At 35.4% G+C, this 13204-nt stretch overlaps 1 long non-coding RNA gene across 2 annotated transcripts in view; it reads left to right on the top strand.

The window, feature by feature from the left end:
• The window catches only part of LOC111093712, a 532261-nt gene that overhangs the window by 379978 nt on the left and 139079 nt on the right, over positions 1 to 13204 (top strand). The gene's annotated exons all lie outside the window — the stretch shown is intronic.

Below are 13204 nucleotides of genomic sequence, written 5' to 3'. Positions count from 1 at the left end.
ATACCGTTTTGATCACTGTCTCTTTGTAATATGTTTTGGTATCAGGAATTGTAAGACCTCCACCTTTGTTTTTCTTTCTCACAGGGTTGTTTGGTCCTTTGTGATTTCATACAATTTTTAGAATTTTTTTTCTGTTTTTATAAAAAAACCTGATCAGAATTTTGGTAGAGATTGCATGGAATCTATAGATCACTTTGCATAGCATTGACATTTGAACAGTATTAACTCTTCCTATGTAGGAACACAGATTGTCTTTTCAATTATTGGTGTTCAGTTTATCAGTTTTATGATTTTGATTTATAAGTCTTTTGCTTCTGTGGGTAAGTGTATTCCTAAGTATCTTATTCTTTCTGATGCTATTGTGAATGAGAATGTTTCCTTGGTTTTCTTTTTAGGTAGTTCATTGTAGTTGTATAGAAACAGACTGATTTCATGTGATGGTTTTGCATGTTGCAGTTTTGCTGAATTCATCTATCTGTCCTGAGAGGGCTTATTTTTATATTTTTCAAGAATATTTCAAGTTTTCTGCATATAACGTCATGCTCTCTGCAAACATAATTTCACTCCTTCCTTTTGAATGTGGATGCCTTTTATTTATTTTTGTTTGATTTCCAGTACTATAATGAATAGAAGTGGTAAGGATAGTCATCCTTACCTGGTTGCTGGTCTTAATGGAGAAACTTCCAGTTTTTGCATTGAGTACAATATGATATTATCTATGGTCTTTCCATATATGTACTTTATTTTGTTGAGGTAGTTTTCTTCTATTCCTAATTTGTTGAGTGTTTTTATTGTTAAAGGGTGTTGAATTTTGGCAAATGCTTTTTTGGCATCAATTGAGATGATAATTTGATTTTTATGTTTTGTTATATTAATGTGATATATCATAATGATTTTTATATGTTGAACCATCCTTGAATTCTAGGGATAAATTACACATGATCATGCTACGTGATCCTTTCAATATGCTGTTGAATTTGGTTTGCTAGAATTTTATTGAGGATTTTGCATAAATATCAGAGACCTTGGTGTATAGTTTTCTCAGTTTTTTTGTCTGGCTTTTGTATCAGATAATATTGACTCCATAAAATAAGTTTGAAAGTGTTCTCTTTAATTTTTGGAAGTTTGTGAAGGATTGGTGTTAATTTCTTTAAAAAAATATTTGGTAGAATATGTCTGTAAAGCCATCTGGTTCTGTTCTCCCTGTGGAGAGCCCAATGCAGGACTCAGTCCCAGAACCCCGGGATCACGCCCCAAGCCAAAGGCAGACATTCAATCACTGAGCCACCCAGGTGTCCCATAAATAAAATCTTAAATAAAAATAAAAAGCATCTCTTGTAGGCAGCCTAGAACTGGTTTTCTTTTAATCCATTCAGCTAGTCTATGTCTTTAAGGGAGTTTAATCTATTTTTTTTTTTTATGATTCAAGGATTTATTAAGTCATACATGCAAAACATACTGCTAATTGCATTAGCAAAAGATCAATGTAAAAACACTCCACGATTCTGCAACTGTCAATTTAAAAAATGTTGTTCTATTTTATTGGTTGAGAGGTCCAACCTTGTATTCTTGCCAGTGGGTAAGTCGTACAGAACTTCGTTAGCACAAGCACGGGCTTACAGAATGTCACAGACCCAAGGGAACATGGTCAGGCAGTGCAACGGGAAGCGTGTGTCCGGGGGGTGAGGCAGAGGAGGGCCAGCGTTAGGGGACAGTATTGGTGATCTGGCAAGACAGTGATGTTAAGAAAGTTCATAGTTTAGGACTATCTAAAATATTTAGGAAGGAGTAATTTAAAGTAATTACTCATAGGGAAGAACTTATTATTGGCACTTGTTATTTGCTTTCTATATGTCTTCTAACTATCTTACTTGCTATCTTATTTTGGATTTCATTAATTTTTTTTCCCTACTGCCACGATTTGATTCCTTTCTCTTTTACTTTTGAGTATGTTTCATAGGTTTGTGTATGTGTGCACATGGTTAACATAAAGATTACATAAAACATCTAAACATCTTATAGGTAAAGCAATCTATGTTAAGTTGATAACAACTTAATTCCAATTTCATACAAAATCTTTGTTCTTTCACATCATCTCTTACTTTCTGTTCTTGATGTCACAAATTACATTTTTTGTACTGTTCATCTATGGACTTGCTTATATGGATAGAGTGATTTTTAATGCTTTTATCTTCAGTTCGAAATCAGAGTTAAACATGATTTACAAGCCACAATTTCAGTCCTTAGTATTTTGTGTTTATCTATATGTTTCCCTTTACCAGAGAGATATACAATTTGGTGTGTCTTCATGGTGCCATCTAGCATCCTTTTGTTTCAACTTGAAGGACTCCCTTTACCATTTCTTATAAGGCAGGTCTTGGTGGTAATAATTTCCTTCAGATTTTGTTCATCTTGGAAAGTCCTTATTTCTTATTTATTTATTGACATAAACAACATAAATTTATTTTATCACAATTTTAGAAGCTAGAAATCCTAGATCAAGGTGTCAGCAGGGTTTGTTTCTTTTGAGGCTTCTCTCCTAGCATTGTAGATAGCCATGTTTTCCTTGTATCTTCACATGGTCTTCTTTCCCTGCATGTCTGTGTCCAGATGTCCTCCTTTTATTTATTTTTTTTTCATTTAAGTTCAATTAGCCAACATATAGTATATCATTTGTTTCAGATATAGAGTTCATCATTTGCATATAACACCCAGTGGTCATCACATCATGCGCCCTCCTTCCAATTACCCCATCCACCCCTCCAATAAGACTACTAGATATTTACCTCAAAGATGCAAATGTAATGATCTAAAGAGGCATATGCACACCAATGTCCAAAATAGCCAAACTATGAAAAAACCAAGATGTCTGTTGACAGATGAATGGATAAAAAAGATGTGATACATATATACAATGGAATATTACTCAGCCATTAGAAAACATAAATACCATTTCCACCAACATGGATGGAACTGGAAGGTATTATGCTAAGTGAAATAAATCAATCAGAGAAAAAAAATGACCATATGATTTCATTCATATGTGGGCTATAAGAATCAGTGCAGAGGATCATAGGGGAAGGGAGGGAAAAATGTAATGGAAAATAATCAGAGAGGGAGACAAACCATGACAGACTTTTAACAATAGGAATCACCTTCATTTTAGAAGGATTGTTTTCCAGATGGAATATTCTTGGTCAGCAAAGTTTTGTGCTTGTTTGTTTTTTGTTTTTTGTTTTTCATTTCTTTTAGCACTTTGACTATATCATCCCATCCCTTTCTGGCCTGTAAGATTCCTATTGTGAAATTTGTTATAATCCTATTGGAGGTCCCTTGTATATGATGAATTTCTTTTCTCTTGCTGTTACTAAGATTTCTCTTTGTTTTTGACTTTTGACAGATGGATTACTATATGTCTCAAAGTGGGCTTCCCTTGGTTTATTCCTGTTGGAATCTATTGAGTTTCTTGAATTCAGATGTTTGTTTCCTTCCTATAATTTGGAAAGTTTCCATCCATTAGTTCTTTTTTCTTTTATTTATTTTTTTAAGATTTTATTTTTAAGTAATCTCCACACCCAACATGGAGCCTGAAATTACAATCTCAAGATCAAGAGTCATGTGCCCTACTGACTAAGCTAGGCAGGCACCACTATTATTTCTTCAATTATGTACTCTTGGTTCTTTTTGTACTGTCATAATATGTATTTTGGTCCTCTTGATGGTTTCCCATAAATCCATTAGGTTTTCTTTTTCTCTAACAATCATTTCAGTGGTCTCCTTTTAAAATTGCTGATTCTTTTTTTTTTTTCACCTGATCAAGTCTGTGTTTGAACCACTCAATTTTTTTTTTTTATTATTTAGTTATGGTATTCTTCAGGCTCCAGAATTTGATTCTTTCTTATGCTCTTTCTTTGTGGATATACTCATTCTGTTCATGTATTTCTTTTTCTTTTTAAGATTTTAATTTATTTATTCATGAGAGACAGAGAGAGAGAGGCAGAGACACAGGCAGAGGGAGAAGCAGGCTCTCTTCAGGGAGTCTGATGTGGGACTCGATCCTGGGACCCCAGGATCATGCCCTCAGCCAAAGGCAGACGCTCAACCAGGGAGCCATGGTCCCATGTTCATGTGTTTCTTTTATGATTTCATTTAATTACTTATGTACATTGTTTAAGATTATTTATTTTCAAGATAGTTATTTTCAAGTCTCCGTCAGGTAATTCATACATCTCTTTTTCTTTAAGGCTGATTTCTGGAAATTTATTTTCTTCTTTTGTGTGGGTCATGTTTTCTGGTTTCTTAACATACATTGCATTATTTTCCCCCCGCAACTTGGGCATTTGAAAAAAAGAGCCACCTCTATCAGTCTTTACAGACTGCCTTTGTATAGGGAAGACTGTCATCAATTAGCCTGCCTAGAGATTCTGTTGTTCTCTCAAACTTCTAATGGTGATGTATCTTCTGTAGGCTGTGCGGGTATAATTTCCCAATCAGAGAGATTTGCTAGTTTCTTTTTTTGGATACATGTAATCTCTTCCTCTCCCTGGCCTCAGTCTGTGGTACTGCAGGTTCCTTGGTGCTGCAGCAAGATGCTTAGCTTTCTTTTGTTCTCAGAGATGCTCAGACATCCACATATTCCAGGTGTGTCAGGACTCCCAGTGAGATGAGACAGAAACCAGTCCCTTGGACAGTCTTCCAAAAAGCAAGAATATTAAACACATTCTACCCTCTTCTCTTTGCCTTCCTGAAGGCGAAGCTTCAGGTTGGGTATTTTCTCCCAGTCATGCTGAACTGTGCCAACTTGGGGGAGGGCAATCACAGGTAGAATGAAATGCCCTTTCTTACCAGTTTCTATGTGACTGTTCTCAACTGTATGTGTACTTGGTGAACTTGCGACTTCTTCACTGGTTTCTGCAGTCCTTTAAAGGCATTTCAGTCTTTTATTATTTATTTTTTTAAGCTTTTATTGTAATTCTAGTTAGTTAACAGTGTTATGTTAGTTCCAGATATATAATATAATGATTGAACAATTCCTTACTTCAGCCATGCTCATCATGTACTCCTTAAATCCCGTCAAGTATTTAAGCTATCCCACCACCTACCTCCCCTCTGTAACAATCAGTTTGTTCTCTACAATTAAGAGTCTGTTTCTTGGTTTGTCTCTATCTTCCTCTTTTTCCCCCATTGCTCATTTGTTTTATTTCTTAAATTTTACATATAAGTGAAAACATACAGTATTTGTCTTTCTCTGACTGACTTATTTTGCTTAACATTATAGTCTCTGGCTCCATCCATGTTGCTGCAAATGGCAAAATTTCATTTTTTTATGATTGAATAATATTCCATTATATATATATGTATTATTCATATAATGGAATATATATATTGTATATAATGGAATCACATCTTCTTTATCCATTCATCAATTCACATCACATCTATCACATCTTCTTTATCCATTCATCAATTGATAGACACTTGGGCTGCTTCCATAGCTTGGCTTTTGTAAATAATGCTGCTAGAAACATAGGGGTGCCTGCATCCCTTTGAATTAGTGTTTTTTTATTCTTAGGGGAAATACCCAGTAGTGCAATTGCTAGGCAGTAGGTTAGTTCTATTTTTAACCTATGAGGAGCCTCCATACTGTTTTCAACATTGACTGTGCCTATTTGTATTCCCACCAACTGTGCAAGAAGATTCTTTTTTCTCCACATCCTCACCAACACCTGTTGCTTCCTGTGTTGTTAATTTTAGCCATTCTGACAGGTGTGAGGCCATAGCTCATTGTAGTTTTGATTTGCATTTCCCCAATGGTTTGTCATGATGAACATCTTTTCATGTGTCCATTGGCCATCTGTATGTCTTCTTTGGAGAAATGTCTTTTCATGTCTTCTTCCCATTTTTAATTGGATTATTTGGTTTTGAGGTGTTGAGTTATATCAGCTCTATATATTTTGGATACTAATCTTTTATTGAATATGCCATTTGCCAATACTTCTCCCATTCTGCAGGTTGCATTTTAGCTTCGTTGATTATTTCCTTCACTGTGTAAAAGGGACGTTTTGGTCTTTGTATTATTGTGGAGTTGGGTTTCCATGAAGGGAACTCTACCAAGGGTTTCCTAGTCTGCCTTCCTACTAACATTGCACTCCCCTCCCGTAATATTTTGGGTATCACAGCAGGATAGTCTTGTTTTGAAACACTAAATCAGTCTGATGTAAAAGTGGTCCTTCAGGCTCATGGATACATTAAACATGTTACTGAGGATTTGCCTTAAGCCCAGGAGTTTAAAGGCAAAGATAGAGAAGCTTGGATTTTTTTCAGTGACTAAGCAAAGACTTTGCAAAACAACAGGAGATCTTGATATAGTAAGCAATTAATGTTTTTAAATTACTTGATGTCATCAAGAAAAACCTAGCATGACTTAATAAGGAATTCATTACTGACAAATATTTAGGCCTGTGAGAGAACATAATGCTTTTGAAATTTTCCAGGTAACTTCTGAATGGCTTATAAGAGTGCTATGAGTTTTCTGAACATTTTTTATTAAATATAGTCTATTTCAGTCTTGTTCTAGTTTCAATTATTCATGAGGCTGGGGATGTATTAGAAAGATAGAAAATGCGTAGTAGATACAGATTCCAATTTAGCAGTAGTGGCAACAGCCACGAAGGGTCTGTTGACCAACACTGCTAAAACTAATGAGGTAACAGTGATAAGAGTAAGAAAGTTAGCACAGTGAAGAGAGTTCATAGCAGTAGTTGATATTTAAATTCTAGACTCAACATCATATTCCAGTTTGTCTTCCCTTTGTGTCTCTTCAACTCCTTGGGTATACCTTGACTTAGATAATATTTTTATCTCAGTTCATGAAAAATAAGCTTTGACTCCTCTTGCCCTGACTGTGGTGTAACCCAGGGTTATTCTGGATTTAAAGAATTATTTTCAATAGATTTAGCAGTTTCATCTGGGTCCCTTAGATACCCAGTCACCTTTTATATTCTGCTTATCCTTAATATGGTCTTTATTGTGTTTTAATCAGGAGCCGTCATGGGAATAATCTGAGACAAGGTTAGAATTTTATGTAAAATAATGAGAAAGGGCATGAGAGGAATAGAGACTGATGAAAATAAAGAATTGAAAAATAGTAAAATTCAATTTAATAACATTAAAATTAAAGCACCTGGATATTCATTCTCCTGAAAATCCACTGGCTTTTTCACACCCAGTCATGTGAGCCAAATGCTAGGTTAATGATAGTCTTACTAATCTGTCATCAGACTATTAAAAGACCGTATGGGGCAATGACCTTTGTAATTATGCTAATAGAAGATCTTTCTTTATATCAGAAAATACTTGAGGTCTGTGAGAAAAAGCCTCCTTCCTTAGATTGGCTCCATATAAACTCTTCATTTTAAATTAAATACATGCACAGGAAGATTTGGATTTCTTCCCACCCACTCCACCTCCCCCCCCCCTAATATATTATCATTCTATAATATTTCTTTATGCCCACACAGCTATTTATCACTGCAAGGCAGGGAGAGGTCATTTTTACTACTATTGCAAAACTTAACACTTGACCCGACGGACACAAATATTAACATTCTTGCTAAAGGACCCCAGTGAACTGAGTAAATAATAACAAATGCTAAGAGTTTGGTAATCTTGGGATGTTTGGATTCTAGGCTTAATGCTGCTACTTATTGTCTATGTACCTTGAGGTAAATTATCTAAGATTACTGTGACTTTCTTTTTTAAGTAATCTCAGCATCCAGTGGGGAGCTCAAACTCAAGACCCCAAGATCAAGTGTCACATGCTCTACCAACTGAGCCAGCCAGATACCCCAATTACTCTGACTTTCTATATCTAAAACATAGACAAAGTTTAATAGTAAAATAATTAATTTCACCATTGAAAAATGATAAACAAAAACAAATATATGTCATCGTAAATCCCTCCACCAAGGGGCAAGAACTATTAATAACACGGTGTATTTCCTTCTGCTTTTAGTATATACGTACACACACATGGGCCCAGACACATACACACAATAGAATTATGGCATATCTATATTTTTATGAGCAACTATTTTCTCTTACTATCAGATGGTGACTCTGATTCCATATACATAATCACCATCATTTAATGCATGTAAATCATTCCTTTTTAAAATTTGTTTTCAAAATTTATTTAGACAGTCTCCATTTATTGAATGTTTAGCTTATTAACTGTATTTTTCTCTTACAAATAGCTTTAATTAATGCCTTTAGGCATAGTTTAAAAATTTGTCTCCCTTTGGTGAGTTATTAGAATTGTTGTGCCAAAAGGTATTCACAATTTTTAGACATTTGCCATAAATTGCAAACAGTCAAAATGAAAACTGGGTAAAAATACATGAACCAGCACTTCAAAAAAGAGGAAACACTATGGACAATATATACGTAGAATAATTAATGATTGAAGAAAAGCAAATGAAGACACTGATGTTTACCACTTTATACCTATTTGGTTGGTGAACCTTTAAAAGTGTGATAATAGCAGGTACTTAATATGTTCCAATGGATCCTTTTAGATATTGCCATTGGGAGTTTAAAGTCATGTAACCACTTTGGAAAAAATTTCATATCCTAAGATTGAACATTTATCTATCTGATAATTCAGCAACTTCCCTCCCAAGTACCTAAGAGAATTCTTGTACATGTACAACAGGATACATACAAAAGAATGTTCATGATAATATAAATTTGGAAACATCTAAGTATCAATTATCTCGAGAGTTAATAAAGAAACTGTTACAGCCTCCCAGTGAAATATTATTATGTGGCAGTCATTATGAATGAACATTGTCAATGATCATTTTTTTTAAGATTTTATTTATTTATTCATTAAATACAGAGAGAGAGGCAGAGACGTAGGGAGAGGGAGAAGCAGTCTCCCCACTCCCAATGTGGAACTCAATCCTAGCACTCTAGGATCACATCCTGAGCTGAAGGCAGACACTCAATCGCCGAGCCACCCAGGCATCCCAATATCAATGATTATTAGCAATAAAACATTATATAATGCTCCACATATCTACAGAACAAAATAACAGAAATTAATGTGTCTTCTCTCTCTCTCTCTCATGTGTTGTGTGCATACTCTGCATATATGCATATATATGTACATGTATATATGTGTACATGTATGCATGTGTATACTTATATATGTGCACTTACATGATGTATAAATAGGTAATATTTTAAAAGAAAAAAGTGAATGATTAATATGGGATTCAGATGTGGGGAAATAGGAGGATGAACTGCAAAACAAACACACACACACACACACACACACACACACCCCCCATATGAAGAAACAAAGAAACAAAAAGCAATCTATACCAAAAGAATCACACCAGCAATAATATTAAGAATACTTGTTTCACAAAGCTGTAGGACTCCATAGGGATTATAATTATTTTCCTCATATTTTCCAATCTGATAATTTCAAGGAAATAATTCGCTGGTATTTTTATTTGCCTTTGGTTATCACTAGCTACTTAGTTTGCACAGTTTTTCAAGTGTTCATTTGAGCAAGCCAGGAAGGCTGTTGACAAGACACTGAGCACTGATATGGGGCAAAAACTTCACTCATACTTTGTGTGTATTACTGTTCCAAAAATTGTAGGAATGGAGTTGTTCTCATTTTACAAATAATAAAACTCCGAGAGTGAAATCGCTAATAGAGCTGCACCAGGACTCTTTGTCACACTCCAGAATGTGAACACTAATAAGGGGCTGTGCTGCCTCGACATTTCTACGGTTTTATCTCACTTTTACTATGTAAGAGTAATGGAAATTATTGAATTTGAAATTATTATCATAGGGTTATCATGTCATGAAAGCCTTGGAGGCTAATAACAGTGTTTCATAAATAAAATAAAGGGAATTAAGGTAGTTAGGAGGGACAGGAGTGGCAGAGAGCAATTTAAGTTAGCATAATTTATTTCTAGTAGGCCATTATGCATTTTGAAGGATTTAATTGTGTGGAATCACAGGGAAATATAAAAGTATCTGAAAACACGCTTACAATAAGGAGGTAGTGACTTCTATAACAAATGAAAGCATCTGAAAAATGATTTGCAGACATAGAAAAAAAAAAGACTTTTGGAAATAGCTGCCTGGTAAAATAGTTCAAAAGACACACTGACCTTCTGAGCCACAGCCTTATGGTGGTATTTTCCAAGTTGGGGGTTAGGACCCAATAATGACCCATGAATCTGAAGAGTTAGTGGTGCCTGCAAGATAAATTGTGGGTTTTATTGTGTGAAAGGAAGAACCAACAGAACCAGAAAGGGCCATGAGAATCTTGGACATGGTGAATGGGAAAAAAATCATGCTCTAACATGTCTCTCAGGGCCTCCATTTCTCCGTCTATAAAGAAAGGTAGGTTTCTGCACAGTCCCCTTCTGGACCTTGAATTCTGTGATCTGCATGCTTCCTTCTATCCTGCAGGAAATAACATTTTTTTTTGACATTTATAGAAGCATCCTCTAGCCATTAAAATAAATAAGCAATTGTCATAACCACAATTTCAAGTAGAAAACTAGGGTTACTTAAGTAGCTACAGCAAATATCTGAAGCTTTGCAGATGTTTTACCAAATGAACATCCTCTTTCACTGATGCGAATCTGCAGAGTGGCAGGCATTGTCACTTACCTGCAACCACCCTGGAATCCATAGCCCCAGAGCAATCACCCATGTCAGTCTTCATCACCCTCCTCTATTCCTGACCAACCTGCAATTTAAAGCAACTCAAAAAAGATTACAGATACGCAGGGAGAGATGAGCATCCATGGACTTTTTTTTTATGAACACTTTCAGAAGAAATAATCATGAAGGGGAAAATTCAGCAATTGAGGGAAAAAAAGAAAACATCAACAAGGATTAAAGTCTCTGTTTACCCTACTCTGGTTTCCCAAGTAGCAGGTTTGTGGTCAAGTCCAGTCTATAAATGGGCAATTTAAAGGACACTCCCTATTCTGAGAAGATAGTGTACATTTGAGGGGCAGAGAGAAAACGACAGGAACCAGGTACTGGTTGTTGGGAGTGGATGAGGTATATACTAACTCTGTAAGCTATCTTTGGACTTGAGTCTTAGAGTCTGAGGGAATGTAAGGGTGAAGATGTAATGAATCTCATGCCCCAAAAGGTCTTTAATGCCTTTCATTGGAAGAAGGGAGATCCCAGGTAGTTATATTCACCCTGATGACACTGAGGTCATTGGCTGCTTATCATTTAAGCAGTGTTTAGAGAGAGGGAGTTTGGCTGTTTGTGTTTGAGGATCTAGATTCTGGAACATATCGGATATCACTTACTTTTGTTTCAATTGGTGGAAATAACTCACAGAATAGAAGAGAGGAGTCCCTTAATCATTGTAGAGGGAAGTCTTTGTTTTTCTTCCCTTTGTCAAGTTGAATAGAACCTAGATTCTGTCAGGCATTCTTCTTCATATCACAGACTTGACAAGATCTGTCCATATCTGGATGGATGGCATGAGAGAAGCACTCCTTCTCTCAGTGCTAACCCTTTCCAGTTTGAATTCCTGCTCATACACCTGCCTTATTTCTCCCAACATTTATCCCAAGAAGACCCTTACTAATGATCCAGAGAATTATTGACTAGATCCCAGGAGAGATTTTTGTGTTAGCTGAAGGTCTAAGGATAGCATAGTGAGGTAATGGAAAATCTAATTCCTTGGAGGGAAAGCCTATGACTTCTGTGATGCCTCAGGTGGATCTTGTCATGTCTGGATTCATAGAAAAAGAAAAAAAATCAATAATAGAGATATGACTGAAGAATTTGTCAACAGATTATGAACAGATATATTCCATTCTTAGGCTACTATAATAGAGAGGATTGTAAGTTCCTAGACCATGGTGGAAAGCAGTACTATGGTGGTGTTGAGTATCCATTAGATATTGGTAGAACACATGGATGATACAGAAGAAAAGAAGGACTCCAAGTGGGTTCAACAGAAGAAAATTAAGTAAAAACTTAAGCAGTCACAAAATCCCATGCATGTTTGTGTTTTACCAAGGGAGGTTAAGAAGTGTTGAAGAGATAAAAATGGGGAGAAGCTGGAGAGGCAGACGGATTAAATAGGGCAAGATTCTCCTGTTGACCTGAACTTAAATCTGTTTAAAAACCTACAAGGGATAAGGATGAGCAAGTGCAGGAGCAGAGTGGTGGAAACAACCAAATCCTACAAAACAAAACAAAACAAAAAATAGACAATATTAATAATTTTGAGTGTTCTAGAGAAAATATGTTGAATTGTAATGGAAGATGCTTGACAAATAGTATGCATGCTGTTGAGGTTTTAAAAGCTGAGGTTGAGAGTTCTGGAGTTAATATGCAATAGGATATACAATCTGTTCTTATCTTTCTGATGAGGGCCTTGATAACATGGAGCTGAAGAAGCTTGCTCCAGAAGTTACTTATTTGAAGGAGAATGTGAGAATGTTATGGTAATATAAGGTGAGATCCAGGGAGAAAGTGAAAATCCAAAAATGTCTGCAAAAATTACTGAGTCAAGGAGCTACTCATAGGCTTTTGCCTATCAGAGCAGTTGATGGAAGTTTGTAATAATTTTGAATTTTTGTGGGTAATTTTTGGAGACTTATGTGTTATTACCTTACTCAGATCAATAAAGCAAAGAAGGGAGACCCAATAACCCTTAAACCACAATATGCAGTATGATAGGCAATGACATCATCTAAAATGATTTTCGTGAGTCTGGCTCCAATTCAGACATCTCAAATAGGAATGTAGGCTTTAAAGCTTTAACTTTCTAACGAAAGCTTTAAAAAACTGTCCCACTTGTCATTATATCCATAATACCTTTCCTATTTTCATTCTCCCTTTTTCTCTGCATTTCCAACAGTATATAATTCTAGATTGGTCTCGGTAAAATAAATAATAGAAAATGAAATTTATGATGACTTATTATTTTCATTTGTCTAGCTTTTATTTGTTTTATATATGATTCATGAGTATCAAAATTGAATTATATCCCAAGTTGGGTCTACTTAACTTTACTGAATTAATATCAATTATAATTTACTTGTCTGACAGACTGCAAAAGGAATGTAAAATGGGAGGCCTAACCTTAGGATAAGAATCTTCCCATCTCACTACAGAGTATTTTGTATGTTTA

Source organism: Canis lupus, chromosome 33, assembly GCF_011100685.1.
Source record: "Canis lupus familiaris isolate Mischka breed German Shepherd chromosome 33, alternate assembly UU_Cfam_GSD_1.0, whole genome shotgun sequence".
NCBI classification, from domain to species: Eukaryota; Metazoa; Chordata; class Mammalia; order Carnivora; family Canidae; genus Canis; species Canis lupus.
The sequence above is the reverse complement of the archived record's forward strand: the minus strand, read 5'-3'. Positions and strand labels throughout refer to the sequence as shown.